The sequence below is a fragment of the Pelodiscus sinensis genome, chromosome 2 (genome assembly GCF_049634645.1).
Source record: "Pelodiscus sinensis isolate JC-2024 chromosome 2, ASM4963464v1, whole genome shotgun sequence".
Lineage (NCBI taxonomy): Eukaryota > Metazoa > Chordata > Testudines > Trionychidae > Pelodiscus > Pelodiscus sinensis.
The window spans coordinates 39,680,946-39,702,036 of record NC_134712.1 but is presented as its reverse complement, the minus strand read 5'-3'; the positions used below and the strand labels follow the sequence as shown (position 1 = coordinate 39,702,036).

Sequence of the window (21,091 nt, the reverse complement as noted above, 5' to 3'; positions counted from 1 at the left end):
ATGCACAGTCAGACTGTGGAACTCCTTGCCAGGGGATGTTGTGGAGGCCAAAAATAGATTTATTTTTTTTTAACAAAAAGATTTAGATAAGTTCATGGATGGAAAGGCCATCAATGGCTATTAGCCAGAACGGTCAAGGAGATAACCTCATCCTCTGAGAGTCCCTAAACCTCTTACTGTTAGAAACTGGGACTGGATGACAGAGTTCATTCAATAATTGCCCAGTTCTGTAAAATCCCTCTGAAACACCTAGCACCTTCTACGCTCAGAAGACAGGATACTGGGCTAGATGGACCAGTGGTCTGATCCGCTATGGCAGTTCTTGCAATAGAAACCCATCCTCCAAATGCACTAATGTCTTCAATCCTAAACATGCTATGGTATGCTGGAAAACAACTGCTTGTTTTTCAAATAAATACCTGTGGTAGATGATTTATCTGATATGTGGGAAGTACTAAGTGAGCAATCATTTCCCCTGCAGGCTGTATGTAGTTTTAAGATGGAAAGATATAGATTCTTTTTTTGCAGTCTAGTTTTCACTATTGGTTTACTATTTATTTTACAGAATACATAGTTGATTTTTTAAAAATTGCCTAATTGAGTAAGAAAATCAGCCTTACAAAGCTGACTGAGTAGAAATGCAGTAAGCATTAGAGAGGCTTTATCTAAAAGTGAGAGAGCATGATTGGTGATGATATTATCCACAGATTCTGCACCCTCTTTCATGATGAAATTGTCAAACACATTAAGTACAGTTCAGGGGCCTTTCTACATAATCAAGCCAGTGCATCTTTAATTATACCACTACAGGGTTAACTCCTCCAGTGTGCATAGTTATCTATACCAGTAACTATTAACAAACAGTACAAGAAGGAGAATAAGTTATACTCATATAAACACTTTTCTATTGGTCTGACTGTATTCATAGTAGGGGCAGTAGTGGTATAACTATTTTGATGATAAATCGTATTCCAAAATAGTTATAAAACTGTGCCAAACCCAAGAAGAGCAAAAGTCTTGAAGTAGGACAAACAGGATTGGGCCTTGAAGACCTAAAGCTTTGTGATATTCAGTTGTGTATTGAGCATTTATTTTTGGTTAGTGATGGAGCAATGTGGCTATATAGCAAAGTGCAAGATATGGTTGGCTGCTGGGAGAGAGAAGATCCTGTAGTGTCCTCCTCTGCCTTGTATTTTGATTAGCCAATTGCCTTTCTTCAGAGTGGCTGGCATGATACCATTTTATACGCACTTTGTATAGGTGTACATGACTACACAAGGTGCCAGAAAAGAGTGAGGTCTGTAGTCATCTATTAATTCCAGCTTACTGACCAAATTCTTCTCTTTATTGTCTTCTCATCTTAACTTCCAGGTCAGTAAGTCAAACAGAGATTCCTCTTACTTTTATTGTCAGCAGAGGAGGCAGCACAGAAAACACTTTGTTTGGCTTAATCATCCCCAGGATTAGACAAGAGAATCATCTGTCTGAACATCTGCATTTGCAGCTGACTTTAGAATGCAATGGAAGCAGTGTGTTGCCAGTTTGTGAAACTGATTTTTTTCTTACAGGCTCAGCTCCTAGAGTCATATGAAGTGCATAAAAATCTCAGCATTAATTTTTTTAAAAATGGTAAATCGCTAGCCTTTATGGTGTTGGTGAAAAACTGGAAAATGACGCCAAAGACTCAAAACCCAGAAGGTAAACGAAGACCCAAACTGTGTTTTTAAAACTCATGAATTTAAGACATTTGCATGATTTTGGGAGGCCTAACTCATACATTTTTGATGATAGGAATATTGGGTTGAGGATCATTTTCACCTGCCCTTTTATTTGGCATGTTTTATATCTTTAGAATAATCATAGAATCATAGAATAATAGGACTGGAAGGGACCTCAAGAGGTCATCGAGTCCAGCCCCCCGCCCTCAAGGCAGGACCAAGCTCCGTCTACACCATCCCTGACAGATGTCTATCTAACCTGTTCTTAAATATCTCCAGAGAGGGAGATTCTACCACCTCCCTTGGCAATTTATTCCAATATTTGACCACCCTGACAGTTAGGAATTTTTTCCTAATGTCCAATCTAAACCTCCCCTGCTGCACTTTAAGCCCATTACTTCTTGTCCTGTCCTCAGTAACCAAGAGGAACAAATTTTCTCCTTCCTCCTTGTGACACCCTTTTAGATATTTGAAAACCGCTATCATGTCCCCCCTTAATCTTCTTTTTTCCAAACTAAACAAGCCCAGTTCATGAAGCCTGGCTTCATAGGTCATGTTCTCTAAACCTTTAATCATTCTTGTCGCTCTTCTCTGTACCCTTTCCAATTTCTCCACATCTTTCTTGAAATGTGGCGTCCAGAACTGGACACAGTACTCCAGCTGAGGCCTAACTAGTGCAGAGTAGAGCGGCAGAATGACTTCACGAGTTTTGCTTACAACACACCTGTTGATACAGCCTAGAATCATATTTGCTTTTTTTGCAACAGCATCACACTGTTGACTCATATTCAACTTGTGGTCCACTATGACCCCTAGATCCCTTTCCGCCATGCTCCTTCCTAGACAGTCGCTTCCCATCTTGTATGTATGGAACTGATTGTTCCTTCCTAAGTGGAGCACTTTGCATTTCTCTTTATTAAACCTCATCCTGTTTACCTCTGACCATTTCTCTAACTTGCTAAGGTCATTTTGAATTATGTCCCTATCCTCCAAAGAAGTTGCAACCCCACCCAGTTTAGATTCACTGTTTTATTTTAGGATTTTTTTTGTACCTCTGGCATTCTGTTATGGTTAGTACATGTCTCTGCTTCAAACACTGTGTAGCCAATGCATTTAGAAAGTGATGCACCTGAGTTTGTCTTATCATACATTCTTTTACTCAAGGGCTGTGTCTACACTGGCCGCTTAAATTTCCGCAAGAACACTGACAATCTCATATAAGATCGTCAGTGTTCTTGCGGAAATACTGTGCTGCTCCCGTTCGGGCAAAAGCCCTCTTGTGCAAATGATTTGCACAAGAGGGCCAGTGTAAACAGCACAGTACTGTTTTCCGCAAAAAAGCCCCGATTGCGAAAATGGCGATCGGGGCTTTTTTGCGGAAAAGCGCGTCTAGATTGGCCACAGACGCTTTTCCGCAAAAAGTGCTTTTGCGGAAAAGCGTCCTGCCAATCTAGACGTGCTTTTTCGAAAATGCTTTTAACGGAAAACTTTTCCGTTAAAAGCATTTCCGGAAAATCATGCCAGTGTAGATGTAGCCAAGCAAAATTACCGTTGACTTTAATGGTTTGGGTTTTCTTAAGCAAGCGGAAAATCCCCATTGGCTAATAATACTCAATGCTTGTGCAGAACCTTTCATTTTCAAAGCATCTTGCAGGCATGAACCAGTCTTTGCATTCCCTGCCTCACACCTGGCTCTTGTGATCTCCACTTTGCAAGTGGAGGAACAGGAGCAGGTGGCTAATGCTGACACTTTCAAATATGGCCATTAATCTTAGGCACCTAATTTCAGACTAATCAAGTGTCTGCTGCCAGGCAGGTAGGGAAGGAGATAAGAGTGTTGGCTAGTGTGTGGTGGTATCCCTATCTAGGGAAGGAACTCCTGGAGTTGTAGACTGCATCAGGGAGCAGGTGCCAGCAGCATTAGAGTTGCCAACTTTAGAGGAGAGAGATGGAGAGGGGGGTACCTCACTTCCCTGGTTGGCACTCCTGCCTCTATTCTCTCTCCCACCCCATATCTTCAGCATCTTCTGTCAAACAATCTCTCTGCCCCTAACAATGACTATTACAATTTCCTCATTTGTTTGGTTTGATTAGAAATTTTGTAACAGTATCTCAGTGAGAGTGACACTGAACTGGCTCCAGGATTGCCACTGGGGCACTTGTGGCATGTTTGTTATAATGGATCAAAGGTCTAGCGTTCATCTAGCTTCCTTTGGCATGTGCTGAGGCCCAGCCTGAAACTAACAATTGTGCACATTCTCCCCAGCTATCACCTGCACTTGGGCAAATCAAATTACTCCTCATTTAGAGAAGAACTTTTAAAACTGACTTTGTGTGTGACCAAGGCCTCAATCCTGCAAAGCCCCGACTGTCATTCCATGTTGGCTGGACTGATCAGTGAGCCCACAGCCCTGTTATTGTCCAGGGAAAAGTTCGTATGGGCAAAGGTCTGCTCTAGTGGTGGTGTGGTCTGCACTGACCTTTCATGCTGTTTTTTAATTAGGTCTGAGGCTTTTTAGTATGCAATTGTGTACTTTTAGTTCTGCTCCAAATAAGCATTACCAACCCCCAACACTCAAAAATTATGATTTGACTTGAGAAAAGTCATGATTTTTACTTGCCTGTGATTTTAAATGGTCAGGGGTTATGTTTTCAGACTTTCCCTTGCAGTCAAAAGGGCTCCAGCATTCTTTTTAAATTAAAATTGAGATTCTTTTGTAAATCAGACACCCGGAGCTAAGGCTTCAAGCAAAACTAATTGTGTGAGAGTTGGTGATATTGCAAAATGAAAAACACTGCAGCTGGGGATAAACAGAGGGTGGGGTTTTCACTCACTAGATATTTCCATTCATACCAAAGGAAAGATGATTGATTTCAACATAGCGAGATGGCAATAGCTGCCTTGCAGCTCTAACTCTGAGACTAAGAAGGAGGCTTCCTTCTGCAAGGCTGGGTGAATGCTAGCATGTAATGGAAACTGGACATCGTACTCTGCTCAGAAACTAAGAGCATTTCTTCAGTGATGTCCCCTAAGGATAAAATACATATTAGTCATTTGGCCTAGCAAACAAGCTTCTGCAAAAACAACATTTGAGTTCAATTTCTTATGCAATTCAATGGATCATCTAGATTTCACAGCAGAAAATTGTTATAGGTGAGTCCAAAGCCTTGAATAGCCCTTGTCTGTTTCATGGGCACTTAACAATAAAAAAAGGCTTAATATTCCCCGTCCCCCAGTGGCTTGTTCAATAGCATGAGTACAATGTAAACCACACCTCAGACTAATTTTATGGTGAATAAATGGGACACGATAGTTGCAAAGTTATTTTTGTTTTGCTACATATGCTTCTGACAAGCACAGACAAAAACCAGGTTTCAAATGAGACCTTCACCAGGTTGTAAATGATTCCCTTTCGTAGGGAAAGTGAGTGCCATTCAGAGGCAATACTTTGAATCTTTATTACTGAACTGCAGCTACTTTCCCCTCTCTCCCACCTTCCCCCATTTTAAAAATAGCAGTATACTCAGTCTTTGATAATATAGTGGAACATGTGGATGAAGATCAGACTTCAAAACTCATCCACTAGAGCCCAGTTCATGTTGGGTCATCATCTTGCCATTAGGTTGCTAGATAGTTTCACAAAAAATAGTGAACATGGCAGGGAAAAAAAATTGGTTGGGAGGGAAGACCCACCAGATGCAGCAGGGGAAAAATGTCCCCACCAGCCTTCCATCTGAGGAAAACCAGAAAATACTAGTATTTTCTGGATTTTTTTTCCCCCTTTTAACTGGACAGAAGATACAATTGCCGGACTGTCCAGGTGAAAACTGCACACCTGGCAACCCTAACCCCATGCAGGGAAGGGATAGCGGGGGGCTTCCCTTCCCTCCCCCTCTTGCAAGGGATTCCTCTCCCCTCTCCCTCAGCCTTTCCCTCAGGTTCCACATGCCTCCTTAACAGTTAAGGAGGCACTGCAGCCAGTGTAGGGCTAGCTAGGGCTACAAGACACTGATTCTTTCTGCGGCCAGCCTACTGCAGGGAAGGAGTTCTGGGGCTCGCCCAGATGTGGCCACCCCTTCCTCCTAAATGCACCCCATGCAGGGAAGGGGCTGGAGGTGATTCTCTTCCTTCCCACTCCTGCAAGGTATTCCCCTCCCACCCCACCTTCCCTTCAGTCTTGCATGCCTCCTTAACTGGTAAGGCTCCAGTCTGCCAGAGGCTAGCCAGCCTATTCAGGGAAGGGAAGGGGGCAGGAAGGGGAGAAGCTGACCCTGCTGTGGCTTCCCCTTAGCTCCAAAAGGTGCCGCATGCAAGGGAGGGGCTCAGGGGCTTCTCTTCCCTCCCACTCTGGGAATGGATCCCCTCCCTCCCCTCCCCTCTCATTCTGCTCATGGCAAAAGGAGTTTTGCTGGCAGCCTCTTGAGCCTGGGAAGGAGCGGCAACCTGTTTCGCTGCTGCCTGGCTGACATGCCGCAGGGCTCCAGCACATGGAGTTTCTCTCTTTGGCCAGATCTCCTGTGTAGCCTCTCCCATGTGCAGGAGAGGAACCGGACGTATCTAGCTGTACAGCATGGGAGGCTGGGGGGAGTTTTTAAAGTGGCCCCAGGGACACTCCACCCTCTCTCCTGTCAGATGCGCCAGGGGAAAAATGTCCCCGCTGGCCTTCCATCCGAGGAAAAACAGAAAATAACAGACATTTTGCATGTCCGGTATTTTGTTTGCTTTTTCACTGGACAGAAAACACAATTACCGGACTGTCCAGTTAAAAACCGGACAGCTGGCAACCCTATCTTGCCAATCTGTAGATTAGTGTTTCTTAAACTGTGTTCTGCAGCACACTGGTGTGCTGCGAGCCAGTCGGAGGTGTGCCACGGAGAACAACAGAGTTTAAAATGGCTGCCCTTCAAGGGGCAGGCAATTTTTTGTTGCTCAATAACTTCCCCCAACCCTTTTTATCCCTCAAAAAAAAGTCCTTGGTGTTCCTCATAAAAAAATTGTTTGGTGTTCCTCGGTCTTAAAAAGTTTAAGAAACACTGCTGTAGATCACTGCCGTAGACTGATTCTTTTATAACCAGACAACTGAATTGCCCTAAATTCATTGCACTCCTGCCATAAAGTCCACATACGTAGCTTGGTTTGTGTGTGCTCAGTAGAGTTTTGCATACAAATATGGAAAGCAAAACTAATTACAGCTGCAAGGTAGTGATTGTTTTAAAGGCAAAGCCACACAAGTCCAAAGCTGCAAATATCTCAGTCAGACCTCTGAGCCTAGGAAACGTGCTGGTCGCTTCCAGGAGCCACCTGTGGTAAGTGCAGCCTGGAATATTCACCCCTTCCCCCACTCCAACTCCTTCACCAGTGCTGCACCTCCCACTCCAGTACCCAAACTCCCTCCCAGAGCCCACACTCCCTCCTGAGCCCCAACCCTCTGCCACAACCAGGAGCCCCTGCTAATACTCCTTCAGCCAGAACTATTACTAAAGTCACTGGGAGTTTTGCCTGAGTAAGGCACCCAGGATCTGGTTTGGCCCTAAATATTATCCCTGAAATAAATGTAGACAATAAAATAAAGCAGAATCGTATTTCACATAACATCTTTCATACAAACTCCCCCAAATGACCTAAATTACAGAAACAACACTGCAAAGGCATTAGGTCCAGTACACTGACTGTGGGCCAGGCAGGTAAAAGTAACAGCTTCATGGTTACGTTTGTTTCTGTGCAGCCTATGGAGATAAAGCCATATACCATGGTAGGGCAAATTATAGAGGACAAAGAGCAGTAGAGGAAAAGTGGAGGTTCCAATGGGTGCATTGCTGCCTGCCACCTTCCCAGTGAACTTTTCTTAGTTGGGGCTTCCCTGGGGAGCTAGCTACTGAATTTGGCCCATTAGGACAGCAAGATATTCAGTCAGAATTCCACTGATAGAAGGAGAGAAGTTGAGAAACAGAGCAAAAGGTGTTTAATAAAAAAAGTCTACAATGATATGGGAAGGTGTTTCTGGATATCAGGTGCTACAGTCACAAAGTCCCTGCAAATGACCATGCCAGCAATGGAAGACGGCGCATAGAGCATATAAGCAGAGCGGTGTGAATCACTGATATTTCGCTTAGCTTGTTTCAGCTTGACCAAAAGGTTTTGTTCTACTCAGACGAAAACGTTCTTCTGCACCTTTGAGATTTTAACCTTTTATAAAATCAAATTGAAACAGCATTTGAAATGAAAAGTTTCAGAGGGGTAGTCGTGTTAGTCTGTAACCGAATAAACTTAAAAAATAACAAATAGTCCCGCAGCACCTTAGAAACTAACAGAAAAATGTGGATGGTATCATGAGCTTTTGTGGGCAAAACCCACTTAATCGGAAGAAATAGGCTTTGTCCATGAAAGCTCATGATACCATCTACATTTTTTTTACTCTAAGGTACTGCAAGACTATTTCATAGAATCAATCATAGATTCTAGGACTGGAAGGGACCTCGAGAGGTCATCAAGTCCAGTCCCCTACCCTCATGGCAGGACCAAATACTGTCTAGATCATCCCTGATAGACATTTATCTAACCTACTCTTAAATATCTCCAGAGATGGAGATTCCACAACCTCCCTGGGCAATTTATTCTAGTGTTTGACTACCCTGACAGTTAAGAACTTTTTCCTAATGTCCAACCTAAACCTCTCTTGCTGCAGTTTAAGCCCATTGCTTCTTGCTCTATCTCCAGAGGCCAAGATGAACAAGTTTTCTCCCTCCTCCTTATGACACTCTTTTAGATATGTTGTTTTTTAAATTGAATTGAAATGAAAAGTTGTTTCAAATTTTAAAAAAATCAGAATGTTTTATTTAGGAAATGTCAAAATGTTTTGTTTAGATTTTTCAATTGCTTTTTTTCAATTGGAACAACTAGGGAGAATTTAACATGAATTCCTGATGTGTTTTGGTTGCATTGAGTATGCATTTTTGGGGAAAATGGAAAATTGTGCTCAGCTTTAGCTGTGAACAAGGAGGGACAAACAAAATATCTTGGATTAAGTTGAACAAGACACATGCAGAATCACTGAGCATACCTGGACCCCCAAAACACCAGCTGACCTGGTCATCTAGTGTCAAGACTCAATATTTAATATGCAGTCTCCTTCTGTTTTTCCTGCCATAAATTCCTATGCTCCATCAGCTGCGTGCCTTGGAGGTGGTGTTCAGTACTACAGCTATGAGCTCCTTATGTCTTGCCCAATTGAACACGCTGGTTCTGCTGTGTTTGTGACCACATAGCAGGGAAAGAGGAAGTAGGATTTGTTCCAGTCCCATAGTGTTGAGAATTCAGCTACCCGTCCAATGTAGTTTAGTTGTAGTGCAGCTTTTAAAAGGTTATTGGCTAAGAGCGGAGCCTCGGCAGCACGAAATGTGCAGTGATAAGTAGGAAACCACACCTTCAAAGACTGCTTCTATTTCAGAATGGCCAGAAACTTTTTTTAATTTCAAGTCCTATAAATAGCATTTGACAATTCAGTGAGACCATTTGCATGAGTCAGGCCCATAGGATTTGGCCTAAAGACCTTGAAGGCAACAATATTAAGTAGCTTGTAGTGCTGTCTGCTTCTAGTTGCATTTATTTTTGGTTTGTGACAGAGCGATGTGGCTTCATAGCAAAGTGCAAGATATACTTTCCTGCCAGTAGAGAGAGAATTTTGCACTGTCCTTCTCTGTTTTGCACCTTAGGTAGCCAGCTACAACTCTGCAAGGGAGATGCAATGCACAGCCTGGCTTGTTAGCATTTCATACCGACTTTGCAAGGATGTAGATGGCTATACTTGGAGAATCAAGCCCTGGTATTTAACTACATGTGAGTTATAGGGGACCAAATGTGATGCTTACACTGAACAGTAGCATTCAGCTAAATTGTTTCCCTTATTTCTTTCAGGGTATGGAGCGGGACTGCATGTAGCAAATATGCAAAGCTGGCACATCCTTTGGAGACAGAGCTGGTAACCCTTCCAAATTGCCTGGAAGCAGTGTTCCCTCTAATTTTTTCCACCTCCTAGTGGAATACATTTTCTTATGTGCGCTAGTATGGAGGTGAAGGGCAATATTTAGGTTATGTGGGCTGTATCACCTTCATATTAGTGCACATAACAAAATTCATGTGGTGTGGTGTGGCCAAGTGGTTCTAGGTGTAGGAGGGGGCTCAGGGCAGGGGTAGAGGATTGGAGTGCAAGATCTCTGACTGGGGGTGTGGGCTTCAGGCTGGAGGTGAGGGTTTTGGGGTGCAGGAGAGGGCTCAGGGCTGGATGGCCCCTTAACACTGAGCAAGAGGTTGGGATTTGGACTTACCTGGGTGGCTCCATGCTGGGCCTGTGGGGGGGGAGAGGCCCCTTGCCCTAGCCACAGAAGCTCAGTGGAGCCAGTGGGGAGGGAGTCTTCTCTCCCAGCTGTAGCAGATCTGTGCTGAGCCTGGCAGGGAGCGGGTCCCATCTGCTGGCTGTGGCAGCTCCCTGCTGGGACTGGGACCAGCCATGGCTGGGCTTAATGAGAAGCTGTGCTGGTGCGCAGCTTAGGGGGAAGTTAGGCTGGGAGTCTACCGGAATCTACTTCAATCTCCCAGTCACTATTAAAATCAATGCAGGAGATTTTAATAAGTCAAAAGTCTAATCACTGGTGCAGAAGGGCGGGCTAAGGCAGGCTCCCTGTGTATCCTGGCTCCATGTGACTCCCGGCAATGGCCTGCATGCTCTGCTCCTAGGCATGGGGTGACCTAGGAATCTCTGCACGCTGCCCCTGCGCCCTGCCCTGAGTGTTGACTCTGCAGTGGCCTGCCTGCAGGGCCAGCAAACAAAGCCATTTGGCCACCCCTGAGTCAAGGAGTCAGATGTGCTTGGCCACTTCCAAGAGTTGCCTGAGATCAGTGCAGCCTGGAGCATGCACCCCCACAACCCTTCCTACACTCCAACCCCTTCCTCAGCCCTGAACCCCCTCTGAAACCCACACTCCCTTCTGCACTGCAACCCCCTGCTGCAGTGTGGTGAGAGTGAGGGTGGGGGAGAGCAAGCGATGCAGGGAGGGGGAATGGAGTGAGCAAGGCCAGGGCCTCTGGGAAGGGACATGGCAGGGGAGTAGCCTCAGGAGAGTGGCAGGGACGGGGATGGCATTTGGGTTTGTGTGACTAAACAGTTGGCAACCTTATTTGGGGGTCCCATCGATGTCTGCCAAAACTACAGTTTCATTTTCAAGCAATGAGAAAGTTTGTGGCAATCGACAATAGTTCGTTCTAGCTTTCCTGCGCTCAGGGATAATGTTCCAGCTGTGACTCACTTTACTGTGGTGCTCTCTTACCAAGTCTGCCGAAAGACTAAGGGCCTCCCTGTCTTATGGCACTTAGCTGTGGTGTGAACACGCCTGTGCAGTTACGTCTGTGCAACCCCCTCACACAAAAGCCTGGTGGGGTGTGACACCAGTGCTGTCTGTGACTACCTACGTCAGTGCAAACCCAGCCTAACAGGGACTAAAACAGTGGGCCAAATCCACCTTTGATGTTGCTTCATGGAAGCCATTGGAAATATGCAAATGAAGTGGGCCCCAAAGGTCCAAGAGGAGAGACCTGCCATGGTGCAGCTGAGTGAGGCATGCCTATCAATGAAATATCTACCTGTCACTCGGGGTCCCTACCTGTCTTTTGTGAGCCTGCTGGGCTGCCCCTCCACACAGTGGGGAACCTGCACCTGGTCCTTTGGCTGGCAGGGATCCAGTGAGCTCTGAGCACACTTCAGGCTTGGCCGCACTGGTGAGAGAGACTTGCCCCTGCCCTGTTTGAAAATCCTGTTTCAGGGCTGTTGGGAATGTGTCTTGTGGTAGGGCTTTGAGCAACTCATTCCGTGTGGGGCAGAGACTTTGTAAATCCCGACCAATGGGGTTAGGTGGCAGCTGAGTGGTGGCTTTGAAGATGTCAGTGGCACATAAAATAGAAGACTGAAGATGCAGGTAGATGCTGGCAGATGAGGAACTCAATGACTGGTCTATGGCATAGGTGCTGGAAGTAGGGGTGGAGGATGCTGCCACACCCCCAGGCTTGAAGTAGTTTCTATCATATACAGGATTTGCAATTTGGTTCAGTGGCTTTCAGCACCCCTAATCTAAGCTCGCACAGGACACATGGTAGTGCAGGGAATTAGCACCTTCACCCCGGCCCATCCTGTCTCTGTAGCATAGCAACATTATTCACTAGTGCGCTGCTGATCATTTTAGCAGGAGCAGCCAATTAGTAATGGGCTGTAGGTGGAATTTGGAGAGACCCACCATTGCCCTGCATCTAACCCTTGTGCATGTGTCTCTTAACAGCAAATGATAATGAGTAAATTGATAACACATAGGGACAGTCTTTGGCAACTACTGCACAAACCCTCCAGAGCTGTGGTTATCTTGTGGTAGGCAGGTGCTATTCTTGCCCTTCATACACCATTCACACTGCCTGCATAAAGTCATATTCATCCTTTTCCTGGCTTTGGATGTTCTGGTATCTCAGATAATCATAGCAACATAAACCTCAGCTTAAACTTCTTCCCCTAGCCTAGTCATTTCCTCCAAGCATTGTCTGATTGACAGGCCATGCCCACCTCTCTGAAAGCCTAGAGTTACTAAGCCCTGTCTGCGAGGAGACACCAGAGTATATTCAACTGTTTTAAGCAAAGTTTTAAGGTGGGATTGCAAAGGTTCTTGGGTGCCTAATTCTTGTTTTTGGGCACCTCTGTGATCCACAGAACTTCTGCTCAGCTGCCACATAACCCTGTAGGCACCTAAAGTCACTCACTGCCTTGATGTTTGCAGGAAACATGCCTTAGGTCCTTTGTTTCTGCCTTTGCCTATGTGCCCTGCTGCGCCACTCCAGGCATCTGGGTACCTATGTCCCAGATTAATTTCTGAACCACAAGAAAGATGAGTGTATGGCTGCCTACATCATGGGTGGGGCCCAGTGCAGTAGGTATGCTCAGAGGCTACCTAAGTCCACCCAAGAGAGCCACTGGGCAGGAAGACCCCTCTATAATCTTTAGCCTAGTGATTATGCTGCTTGGCTATAAAGACATTCTAACTCTTTCTCTGGCTCAATTCATATGTCATCATTCAATTCAAATGGAACAGCTTCAATAGGAGAGATGGAGCAAGCACTACATTAGAGTATCACATAGCTCTATAGTTAAAATGTGCACTAGAGGAGTGGCAGAGATCTGTATTCAGATATGTTCTCCTACATTCCAGGTGGGTACCCTAACTACTGGGCTAAGGGCTGTTCTCTTCCTTCTCAACTCCCTCCCCCCCGCCTATTTTGTGTGGAGTTAGGCAGTCTGTCACACCTATTAGAATAGGATCCATATGCCATTTGAGTGGTGCAGGAACTCAGAGAGAAGGGCACACACTTTATTTGTTGGCAACTCCTACAGGCTAATTTGGGTAGTTCCCACCTAATGTGCTGACTTTGTGAATCATGGTGGTGTTCCTGTGATTTTTCTAAATACTTAAAAGTCAAGTGTCATTAGAACCTGAGTCATATTTGTGGATTTGGGTCCTAGATCCTACTATAGATGAGTGAAGTAACAGTAGAGCCCCACATCTCTGTGCAGAGTTGTAGGTCCTGCCACCCCGCTATAGCAAACACTCTTTCCCTACTTGAATCTCTTAATCAAATCCGATTGACTAAGCAATAGTCTTTATAGCACACCCCTCACAACAGTGTCTATGCTCCACTATAATTCTACACCAATTACTTCTATAGCTGAATAATCTGGAACTCCTGTATGTACAATTCCTCAGCAAGAGCATAGAATTTGATTACAGTAGTGTATGCTGAGTTTTATGGGAAGGCCCTATGAAAATATCCCCAGACTGTAGCTACTATTTCACTTGATTATAATGTGGAACAAGTTTAAGTAGATCTAAGGGCTGAATTTTACTCCACCCTATTTTTTCATGATGAAAGAAGTTGAGATAAAGCTGAGTCATAATTAGACTGACCTATTTATGAAATATCTTCTTTATTAATTAACCAAAAATATGAGCCAAGTAAATTACATGTTTGTAATTTCACTGTACGTGGGGGTTTTCAACCTTGAATTGACCCTATCATTTTAATCAGGACAATTGGTGGAGTAGCAATGAACCAACATGAACAAATTGCTAAGAAAATGTACTCTGTTCAGAATTCTTTAGGTGTACCTTGAAATAATAGGAATCAGAGTGAATTAAGATCATGTTAATGGATCTGCCATAAATATTTCTTGGGGAATTGCCATAGAAATCAATGGACATTCCTTTTTTTTCCATTTGAGTATTTGTATTTACTTTAAGTGTTCAAAATCAGAAAGTAGGGGATGAGATGGCGACGAGACGCTACACAGTAAGGAGAGGACAGCACACAACAACTTCTATTAATTATGGGCCTGACTTTCAGCTGTTCTGCAAAACAGAAGCCCTCTGTAAATATCAAGGTATACATGTTCACACCACTATGGTGAATTTTTGTTTTTTACTCCTGGGTACCATTTCAATAACACAAGTCAAAATAAGACCTAATGGAAGGCCTATCTAATTGGTGACTCTGCCACTAGTTTTTATCCAATTGTGCCTCTAACTATTAGTCTGTATTGTAGTGATACAACAGCATTTGAATCACTCCCTTTTTGCCATCACTACTACAGTAATGTGCAGCCAAAATTCAAATGCCTCATCAAATAGGCAGTGAAAATCCATACAAGTGTGCTGTTATCTTTGTGCTGTTACTTTAACAACAAAAATCTCAAACTCTCAATCCTCGTGGATGGACTGAGTTCCAGATTTGGCTCCTTTGACAGTAGTGTTGGCTAAGGTTCCTCTCTTTCTTGGTTTCCCATTCTCTGTTTCTGCCGGGTTTTCCTTTTCCCATCCTTTTTCAGATAATGTCTTGTAATTACAACTACAGCAGAATCCTACAACTTAACAGAAAGGGGGAATGTAGGCATATGTGTGTGTGGGGGGGACCCTAGAAAGATGATGGGGTAGAGAATTTGTGTACATTAGACACTGTCAGTCCAGTTATTAAAACGTGAAATGCTTAAATATACATCTCATTAGGTGCACGTTCAGAGTCAGCACACTCTTAATCAATAGGATCCTCCCTACATGACACAATCCATATTTTCATGGATAGTCTCACTGATTTGAGAACTTGAGCTTCCTCTTTTCTCCTAGGTTGTCTCTGGTCTCACTTATACAGCTATCAGGCCCTGTCTGTATTTTTCCCATTGTTTCCTTGCCCTTTTGCAACAGTATGTGCCTGTCAGTACTAAAACAGCTCTCAGATCACTGCACTGCAAGCTCTCCAAAATCAGTGTCTTATTTGTAGCGTCCCCAATCTCTACTTACTCAGGAAATAAGAGTCTAAATATAGACTCTCACATCACTTTTTCATCTGTTCCCCAGGGCCAGAGCTCCAAGAAACTGTAACGTACAGAAGTGATGTCAAGGGTTGAGATCAGCAGGGTACATTTGAAATGCTTCAAACCACAGTGCAACCAGCTCTGCTGTTCTGAAAATCTTGTAAAAAAGGTGGAGGAAAATGAAGCAACAAGCATTTTCTCTTATTTTTTTTTCAGAAGCAGAAAGCCATTGCCCCTGGGATTAAACACAAAACGTGTGTGTTAGGGCAGAAGGAAGAAGACAAAGATTAAAATGTAAGTGCCACTTGCTTTAACACGTGAGAGTTTATATCCGTGAGATCAGAGGCAATCACAACTCATAAAAGAACCATAAAGCATACCTGGACAGGCTTGGAACTAGACATAAATCCCAAGCCTAGAATTTACCATGCCTCTCCATACCCACAAACCTGAGGTGTTCAATAGATCATGTATCTAAGAAACATCTGGAAATTTTAGTGGCGTGTCATGGCCTACAAATAGATTAGAAATGCAGTGAGATTTAAGCAAGCAGCTTTTCAAAACTGCTGCAGTTTAGTACTGCAGAAGAGGCATTGATAAGCATTCTCTACTGCAGAGAGCAGGCAAGAAGGAATGATAAAATGGCATTTTAGCTCATTTGGAGAGGCAGGTGCACAGTCTTTTCCTTGGATAATGCTGAAGACTGCAAATCCCACCAACAAGAAAGGAGCTAAAAACCAATTACTTCATTTGGTTACTATGGAGATGGACAGCAATATAAAAACTCTATGATAAAACAGATAGAATAGGCTCCAGATCTATGTTCCTTGTATACAGTAATCACTCAGGAGCATGAAGGGCAGAACTTTCAGCAGTATCCCCTCTTCATAATAATGAAAGAGGGAAAAGTGATTTTTATCTCAAGAAGACCAGATCACAGGAATTGATGCTAATGCTGAAGATGGTTCCACCTGCTTAGGTGTCACAGTGTTTGTAATCAGTCTCTTTTGGTTATAATCACTTGAGGCCCAACAATTATCATAATGGCATCAGTTCATAGCTCATAGGAAGAGAATAGTACATCTCAGCTTATGGGACTGATGGAACTGATAAGGATAAGGTAACTTTGAAAGGTGAGAGGCTGAGACCATACCACTAACTGTAACTGTGCAAGCATTGAAGCTCTCTTTTCAGCAGCTGCTTCATTAAAATTTGAGCATGAAGAAGAAAACATTCCATGGATCCTGGATCAGTTGAGGTCCAGGAAGGGGGGGACCTGAGAACGTTTTGTCTTTATAATACACAACAACCAAGCTGTGCATTTTCACACACATCTGGATAGCTATAAAGGCTCTGTGGGACTGGTGGAATTTTTTGAGCAGCCTGATATTTCAAAGTGGAGCTCAGATTTAAGTGTTTAAAAATTACAAAAAAAAAAAAGCAATGAAAACAGTTTTCCATAGTCAAGGGTATTATCTGCTATTCCTGGTGTTTGGCTGAGCGCTGAAGTGCTTGGAGAGGTTTTGGCATGGGGATGTGTGTGGTTTATAGAATGAGGCACTGTTTTTTATTTTCTGTTGTAATGGCTGACTGGCCTTATACTTTTCAATATCCACTTTTTCATGATGGTGGAGGTGGTATCCCAGGGGGTATGTCTAGACTGCAGAGTTTTAAGCTCTGCCACATCCAAGGAACATGCCTGCTTTTCTGAAAAAAAAATTCAGAAAAGCAGACTTGTTTTTTCAGCATCTCTGTAAACCTCATTCTACAAAGAAGGGATATTCTGAAAGGGCTTTTTTCCTGACATTTGGCCCAGTGTAGACAGGCCGTCAATTCAGCAGAGAGCAGTATGCTACTGATTAAGGACTCCAACAGACTTTTTTTCTAGTGGACCAAATATCAGCTTATTTAGTTCTATTCAGGTTTCATTACTGTATCCATTCCCATAGCATCTGAGCTCTCATTCAGAAACTGGAAAATTCCCCATAGACATCAGAAAAAACTCAAGTCCCTACTAAATTTTTTGTAAGCATTTCTAAGGCTTCCATTCCTTTTAGTGACTTGGAGCTACCAGCAAAATACCTAGAGGTATTTGGCTGGTGCGTTCTGACTTGTCCTCCCTGAATCTCTTCTGCTCCAGTTTGCTGATGAATGGTGATTTTTACCTAACTCCTGAAATAAAAGAAAGACGAGCTTATTTTCTTTTGCCTTTTGCAGCTGGTGTGAAAAGGAAAAAAACCCAACAACATTGGTTACATTTTGCAATTTAAAGTGCTTCACTCAGCTTACATCAGCACTACTCTGTGTAGCTCCAGATGGCTTCAGGACTTTCGGAGGTAAACACACAATGATAAAAAATTATGATTTATGCTGAAATTGAAGGAGGGAGAGATACACTGAGAGACTGAAAAGACACAATTATTTCCTGTATGTCAGAGATGAGAAGAGGAAGAAAGAAATTAATAGACATTGATTATGAGAGGTAGGGAATCAGATGCGCCTTTGTATTTTGTTTATAATGAAATTAAAGAGCTATAAATATCAAATGACAAAACCCAAGGAAATATTCCATTTTAACCTGGATTTAAAACCTGTGTGAATAGCACTAACATTGCAGCTCTGCACAATAAATTCTAGAGGTAATTCAAACCTCATGATTCAGGTTGTGGGGTTCAAGAAAGAATGCATTGGCCAGTTCCATTTCCTGGTTTATTTTTGGCTTTTATTTAGATGTTATGCTACTGTTGGAGGAAAGATCCCAGAGGGGATGGCAATGTAGCATGATCCATTATGGAAGCACCTATTTAATTATGCAATGTGTTGTTGAAAAATAAACTAATGTGCCTGTAGGTTGGTGTAACTATGCTTTGTCTCTGAGCTCTTAGCTTGTAAAGTTTGTTTAGCCAGAATAGCTGTCAAACAGCTACACTAGAGGTTACGTACTGGGAGAAAAATGTAGTGAGGAGATGGTTTGGTTTGGATGGAGCTAAAAGAATATAGTGCAGAAGACACAATTTAACTTACAGAGTTTTTCCAAATGGAAAGAAAGCAGTGAATATGGGGGAATAGACGTGCTTTATTATTGGTTTATTTATTTATTTTTTTTTATTTAAAAGAGATGCTGCCTCAAAACTTCAGGACCTTTATGACTAGTTAAAAACAAGAAGAGCAAAAATACAAAATACTTTACTGGCCAACAAGACTGCATTATGCACCATAACAAAATAAGAACATAAGAAGTGTCATACTAAAGGTCAAGAGAACATAAGCTATGAGGGAAGACTGAAAGAATTGGGCTTGTTTAGTTTAGAAAAGAGAAGACTGAGAGGGGACATGATAGCGGTTTTCTGCTATCTAAAAGGGTGTTACAAGAAGGAGGGAGAAAATTGTTCTCCTTGGTCTCTGATGATAGGACAAGAAACAATGGGCTTAAATTGAAGCAAGGAAGGTTTAGGTTGGACATTAGGAAAAACTTCCTAACTGTCAGGGTGGTCAAACACTGGAATAAATTGCCTAGGGAGGTTGTGGAATCTCCATCTCTGGAGATATTTAAGAGCAGGTTAGATAGACATTGTAGAAGCTGTAGAAATCATTTTCATATTTAGCTAGAAGCCATCTTGTATATCAGAAACCATTTCAGCTTTTCTCTCAAGCACGTAGACCAGAGTGAACTTTCTGTCACCCCGTGAGAAGAGGCCTACAGGATGGGCTATTGGTATGTGTTAATTGGGCTGGTTGGGACAGGAGATGTACTCCCTCGTACCTGTCCGCCATCTTGTTGATAAGGTTTGGTTTTTCCAAATTTAATTGAGGATTTCTGTAATTGGATGCCCTGACGTCAGACTGTTTGGCTAAGGGTATAAAGATACTAGGATTGATTGTATTAGCAGCCTTACTGGGTCTGGCTCTGCTGTGACCACGTTTGGCTCATGCTGTGCTTTATTAATTAATAAAGCTGTTTGTTAGCTGCCTAAACACAGAGGAGCGTGTTTTTGCTTCGACAACATCTATCAGGGATGGTCTAGACCAGTGTTTCTCAAACTGTGCTCTGCGGAGCCCCAGGGCTCTGCGAGACCTCTCCAGGGGCTCTGCGAGGTTGACAAACTGGAAAGCCTTCAAAAGCATAATTGAGAATTGCCTCAAACTGACGCAATTAATGCACACCACTGGGGCTCTGCATACATTTATACACATGTAAAGGGCTCCGGAGCCCAAAAAGTTTGAGAACTGCTGGTCTAGACCGGGCTTGGTCCTGCTGTGAGGGCAGGGGACTGGACTCGATGACCTCTCAAGGTCCCTTCCAGTTCTAGTGTTCTATGATTCTATACTAGATCAGACTAGAGATCCAACTAGCCCAGTGTCCTGTCTTCCCACAGTTACCAATGCCAGGTGCCTCAGAGGGAATGAGCAGAACAGGTATCATCAAGTGATCCATCTCCCCATTGCTCATTCCCAGTTTCTGGCAAACACAGGCTAGGGACATCATCCCTGCCCCTCCTGACTAACAGTCTATCCTCCATGAACTTATCTAGCTCTTTTTTAATCCAGTGTAATATGCAACAAAATGTAATAACTTGCATAGTATCCAGTTACCTGTGAGCCCATTGAAGATAATGCTTCGGAATCAGTCATGCCAAACCCTTCAACCCACCACTAGTGTCCACGCTAAAGTTATTTCGAAATAACTATCTCAAAGTTAGCATTATTCCTCATGGAAAGCAGTAGTAGTTATTTTGAAATACCAGCCTGGAAAAGCCTTAGAAAATGGTGGTAGACCTTGCAGTAGGCAACAATCAACAAATCCAAGTTGTCTTGGACTACGATGGGAAGTGCGTTCCACAGTGAAGGACCTCTGATACTCTCCACTCTGTGAAGCTCTTCCACACTATGAAGGGAAGAATGTAGCATCAACTCCTTGGCTGTGTCTAGGCTGGCAATTTTTTCCGCAAAAGCAGCTGCTTTTGTGGAAAAACTTGCCAGCTGTCCACACTGGCCACTTGAATTTCCGCAAGAACACTGACTTCCTACTGTCTGAAATCAGTGCTTCTTGCGGAAATACTACGCTGCTCCCGTTTGGGCAAAAGTCCCTTTTGTGCAAAGCTTTTGCGCAAAAGGGCCAGTGTAGACAGCTCAGATTTGTTTTGCGCAAAAAAGCCCTGATCACAAAAATGGTGATCGGGGCTTTTTTGCGCAAAAGCGCGTCTAGATTGGCATGGACACTTTTCTGCAAAAAGTGCTTTTGCGGAAAAGTGTCGGTGCCAATCTAGATGCTCTTTTCTGCAAATGCTTTTAACGGAAAACTTTTCCGTTATAAGCATTTGCGGAAAATCATGCCAGTCTAGATGTAGACCTTTAGTGTAGTTTCCTCCCTTCTACTGTGTTTTTTTTTCTCTGGGAAAGGGTCATTGGGACCTTTGGCCGAGCTCCTAATATGAATTTAAGTATCTAACTCATTGATATCAATGGTAGTTAGATGCCTAAACCTCTCTGAGGATCTGGGCCTTACTAATTAATTCATCAGATTCAGTTAATGTTATCCTTCTTTCTGATAGCTATTGAATGGAAAAGGAGGTGTCAAATGAGTCTCGGTAGTTCCCCCTAGAAAATCCACCTCATCCTGTAATGGAGACAGTGCTGTTGCTCCTATAATTCCAAAGGATCAAAAAACACCTTCCACAAAACAAACAAACAGATAAAAAGAGAGACAAGGGCCCAAATTTAAGCTATAATGTGGCAACACTTTTCGCAGAAGCAGCACATTTCTAAACACCAAGCTCCACCCATAAAACACAAACACTAAGGAAAACAAGTCAGCTATTAGTAAAGGCTTGAAACTGGCAATATAATGCTAACTTTAAAATGTACCATTCAGAAGCCCGTCCTGATGTTAGGGGTACAGCGGATATGGAAATGTGTAAAGCTTTGCGAGGTGTTTGAACTATGTACAAAGTACCTAACTTGTCATGAACTGTTGTCACT

The 21,091-nt window shown here is 43.2% G+C and overlaps 1 protein-coding gene across 3 annotated transcripts in view; it reads left to right on the top strand.

Annotated features, from left to right (window-relative positions):
• PLEKHF2 (pleckstrin homology and FYVE domain containing 2) overlaps positions 1-21,091 on the top strand; it is an 85,184-nt gene that overhangs the window by 50,235 nt on the left and 13,858 nt on the right. The window contains exons 1-3 of one of the 3 annotated variants that reach the window (XR_012901311.1): positions 8,155-9,697; positions 15,329-15,406; positions 17,330-20,283. The gene's annotated coding sequence lies outside the window, so the exon portion shown is untranslated. Of the gene's footprint in view, positions 1-8,154; positions 9,698-15,328; positions 15,407-17,329; positions 20,284-21,091 lie in introns of those variants that run through there. The other 2 variants (XR_012901310.1, XR_012901309.1) reach the window with 2 other exon arrangements.